Genomic DNA, 5208 nt, shown 5'->3' with positions numbered 1-5208 from the left:
AGGAAATGTTTTTAAGGCAGAGTGATTTTTATTGGACTAGGCATACCAAGTTTGAGTTATGCCTACCTGTGATATTTCATCTAACTTGTCTTTCTTGTTGCTTGTTATGCTATTGTTAGTGAAACTTGATAAAGAAAGGGGAGGGGAAAAGGTAAGGAAGGGGAAAGGGGAAATTTGGGGCAATAGACTATTTTGTAGTCCTGGTTTGTTTTTGGAGTGCACTTCAGGTGTCTTCCTTTTGGTGTACTTGAGCTCCCTATCAAGAGGTAGCTAATAATTAATGGTCCATTTGCAGCTCTTGTCCTGACATGGAGCACTCACTCAGCTGTAGGAGTCGGGAAATGTTTTGGAGTCTCACTGCATAATCACAGCCAGAGAAACAGCAGGAGAGCTCCTAAAAGTTACCTTTAGTGAGTTCTATCCAGTGCTGATGGAAGGTATATGTAATCTGAATATGTGCTCTTCATTTTAAAGTAGCAGGAATGCAACAGTGATAGAAGAATGAGAATCAAGAGGCATCACTGAGACTTCTGTACTAGACTTGGGGTTATATGCCTTCATGGAGACTTTTCTTTACTTTGATCTGACCCTTAGGATTTCTATGCTATCAAAACATAAGAACATAATGCAACATGAGAAAAGCTATACTGGGTCAGATCAAATCTGACCCAGGTATCTGTTATTCTGCCTCTGACCACAGCCAAAAGCAAGTGCCTGTGGTTGTGAAAGTATGGTATGTTAAAAAGAGTGCAGTCTCATCATGAGATCATGATCTCTTCTCTTTTTTGCTTCTCATTTCTTCCCTTCTGTCAGTCAAAAATGTTCATGCAGAATGGTATTCTTTTGGAAAAATGTGATTTAACGAATTAAGACATTGCACGGGGATGCATTGATTTAGCAGAAGATTAGAGTGGAGAACAGACAGACTGGCAGGCTAGCTGGAGTCCTAAGGCTCCCAAAGATGGAACCAACATGCATAAAAGACATATTAAAATCTTCCAAATTAGCCTGAAGCAGAATTCACGGGCATTTGCCTTGCAAAAGAAATTGCAATCTTTAATCTTTTATTTTAAACCAGGCTATTTTTCTCTAATTTTTTAAAAGAGGTAGAAAACAGTTTTATAGACAGCTTTGGTTTTTGACTTTGAGATCCTGAAAGCATGATGTGTATTGATCTGCTCTTTCCACCTCAGTTTGCTGATATACTTCTTTTTTCGAGTAGTGTAGTTCCTAGAGCTTGTATTCTGTGAAGTAACACTTTGATGCAATCCTGTTTTATATATAGACATTACAAAGAAATATTTAGTTCCAAGATCGTCTGCTGTCTTGTATTTTCCTACTCATACAAGTGATAACACAGAAGATGGTGAAGACTGGCTGTTGACTAACTGAGGGAATCAAAGGTAAAAGCCCTGTTATTCAAAGTGAGAGACAGTTTTCAAGGAAGAAGATTATGAACTAATGTTTCTTTTGAACTCCAATGAGCAAAATCATGGTAGATAGAGAAAAAAATGGTGAAAAGGAATTAAAGTAAGAGATAAAACAGGAACTGAAAGTTCTGTAAACACTTGAAAAAAGAAGAAAGGAATTAAAACAGCATATGAATGTTTTCTTAGAAAGAGTTGAGACATGATCTACTGGTAGGAATTAAATCTCTGTGCAAAAAATAAAATGTTTCATGATTCACCTGGAAATTCAAATTGGAGGATCTCAGTCTAAACTGTTAGGACTAAACAAGGTGAATCAAACTGCTTTTTTACTAAGTTAATGACTTCCTTCAACTTGGAGCTTCCTAACAGGGATAAACTGCACCAAAAGCTTGAGTGCCCTCAACGGTGCCCTCATCTTTAGAAGGAAGCAAATGTGTAACAAAGCTGGCTGGACAAGAATAATTTAATACATGGCAGATTTTGAGTTTTTAAAATTTTTTCTACTGTGTAAAAATCCATTACTGGTTTGTCATGAGAAACCACTTCAACAGTTGGCCAAGGGCAATATAACAGTTAAAAAGAGATGTTGCAGCAGAGAATGGAGAAAAAAGATCCTTTAACTTACCTGATCAGATTAACAGAACCCTTCTATAATGGACACAAAAGCTAGTACTTACAATCTGAGAAACACACTGACACATTGAACACAAGGTAATGAGTATATAATGGCTTAAAATGGAAAAGTCTAAATGATCAAGAATTATATTATTGCACAACTCATGAGAAACTCCTAGCAGTGATAATATCCAGAACAGTAGTAGCATTATAGAAAAAAAAAGACTTTAAAGGGATCTTAAGAAAACAGTGTGGCCCCTTTCTCCTTAGCACTATCTATAGTACCTACAAAATAATCTTCAATAGATCATTTTCACCACTATAATGTGGCAGACAATTTGTGCTCAGGACAAACCATGCATCACAGATAACAGATTTTCAGATACAAGAGCTGTGAAAGGTAACTTGTAAGCTAAATACTCTATTTTAATGTGACACATATTCATTCATTCTGTTATAACTACAAGAACAAGGAAGTGATTTCTTACTGCATTTCGGATCTCAAAGCTGAGATTAGAAAAACAGTGACAAGTTTTCCAGGAGAAAAAGGTTTCTCAGCACCAACAGATTATTTCCTGTTGTTCAATTAAAGACAGTTTAAGAGAAAATCTGTAAGAGAAGAAAGAGAGTATCACTAGGGAGATAAGGATGGGGCTAAGAATAGTTAAGGCCACTGATGTGAAAATGTCCTGACATAAAAAGCAGACAGTGAATAGTTAATATAACTTGTAGTTGGAAAAATATTTCTTTTCTCCCCACTGCTCATGTGTCATATTAGATACCATTTGTTAGGTCATGGGTAATACTGAGAAAGAAGTATTATGATAAAGATAAGGAGAAATTTATGAAAGCTGTTTGGCTTAGCATCTTCATTCAAAATAAATGTAAGAAGGACATTAAGCTTCTTTATAGAATAAAGTAGATGAAACAATAGGAGTTATATGTCCTCACAAAGAAATGTGGAGCTAAGTTATCAAAGAGATTTCATGAGCAGAATTGTGTATGATAAAAGCAGTGCATCTGAAATAGAACCAGCAGCTGAAATATGCTATCTTCAGAAAATATCCAGAGGTAATATTAGAAACAATCAGGGAAGCTGGAAGCCAAACACCAAAGTAGGGAAGCAATGGGGATTTGGAAGACAGCTGGGAGTACAACAGAGAAGACTGGAGATACGTGGAAGTTGGGAACATCTGGGGCAATCTGAGAGAAATAGGGGGCCAGGATCATGAAGAACATGCTAGGTTACTGGGAGGTAGGAAGAGCTACAGAGGTCTGATGACAAAACCTTATGCCCTCTTGATAGCATTATTCATTTAACATCTTTTTCTATATTTATACTCGCAGGATAGAACAAGCTTTGGAAGAACTAGATCAGCATTTGAAAATAACAGAATCATGGGTCACAAAATGTAGAGATAATAGATTTGGACAGGTGTGACTGTAATGTTGTCAGCTGCTGCTATTCTGTATCAAGGCCTTCAGTATTTGCTGTTTATTCTTCAAGCCAAAGCCCTTGGAGACAAGTGATTAGAGGCAAATATTAGCTTTCATTTTTTAAAGAAGATTCTGAGAAAATCTTGAAATCATGACCCAAATGTACACTAACAGTTAAAAATCCAAAAGACAAATAAAAATAGCCTGCAACTCTTTATTTTAAAACTCAAATTTTCAGGATTAACTCTTTTGAGACCTGAGCCATGATTTGTTAACATTTAACAATGAAATGATGTAACTGAAGGCAAGAATTGGCAAAAAAACCCACAGAATCTTTTACAAACTATGGCTGTGAAAGGAAGGAACAAAACAGTTTGCTATTCAGGTTGTATTTTGGAGGACACAACAGGGATTTTGCCTACTTTTTTTAAATGGTTAGATTCTGTGGAGTTTTTTTTTTTTCAATTGGAAAAAAGATGTTTTGTAATTTGAAAAAAAACAAATCAGATCAGAAGTAATTGTGACACAAAAAAACCCTACAGAACCCCTGTGTTACTTTGTGTGATTCCCCCACAGAATGTAGCAATTTTTAATATGGAACTGAAAGGAGAATCCTAGAGTGAGATATATGGGAAGATTTTCAGAACTGTGTACTGGAAGGAAAGCTAAGACGGGTGAAAACATCACAGTTTTTTGTAAACTAGAGTCCAGGTTGTTTTATTTCTGCTTCTGCTATTTTAAGTTTTGTTGTTTTTATTTTGCTCTCATACATTTGCTCGAAGGGCTTTCTTTTTTTGATGAAGAAATTTCTGTACTAAAAAAAAAAGCTTTCTTTCAAGAAAAGTTTACTTTGTTGAAAATCTATTCAGTTAAAAAAAAAACTTGGATAGGAGTTTCTGATCAGCTCTAAAGCTGTCAGTAAATCTGGACAATGGAACATTGGAATTTCACTGATCATGAATAATCCCACTGACAGAGCATTAGTAAGCAACTGTTCAAGACTCTGTTCCTCTAAAGAAAAGTTTGGTAAACACTGGAAAACTGAGGTGATTCTTCAGTCATTCACCCAATGCAATTTTTATTATTTTTATATATACAGCTACAATTACTTTAGCTAAAATCTAAAACTTTTTCTTGTCTTTGTTCAATTTTCTGTCAATAATTTGTAAGCAGAACCAATTTCTAAGCAACATTAAAGAAAAATACCTTAACAGAAAACGAACAGTATATATAGAATTGACTATTCTACATAGACTAATTGACTAACTCCACTAATTCTATATAGATTGACAATCAAGGAAAGCTGCAGTAGCTAGAAGTAATGAGCTGTCCATGTAATTAGGCATACACGTAGCTGTGGGCGTATTTAGCGATTGCTTTCGAGGTGACAGTGTCATACCCGAACACCTAAACTGAGCTAAACGAGAGCTGCCATTTGGGCAGCTCTAGGAAGCACGAAAGGGAAGCAGAAGCAGGATTGTGCCCCGCTGAGGGGAAACCCAGCCTGAAGGGCACGGAACGCCACCTCGGCAGGGCAAGGAGCGGGCGCCGCGGGTGCTGCCCCTGCGCCGGCCCTGCCGCCTCCTAACGTCGCCTCCGGGCCACCTGCGCCCCTAACGGCCCCCCGCCAACGGCCGCCCCCGGCGCCGCGCCCCGCCCCCCTCCTCCCGGCGGGGAGGGGGCGGGGCCGCCGCGCCGCGCCGCTTATTTGGCCCCGCGCCGCGGT

The sequence above is a fragment of the Rhea pennata genome, chromosome 1, assembly GCF_028389875.1.
Source record: "Rhea pennata isolate bPtePen1 chromosome 1, bPtePen1.pri, whole genome shotgun sequence".
Taxonomy (NCBI): Eukaryota; Metazoa; Chordata; class Aves; order Rheiformes; family Rheidae; genus Rhea; species Rhea pennata.
Note: the sequence above shows the minus strand (reverse complement) of the source record.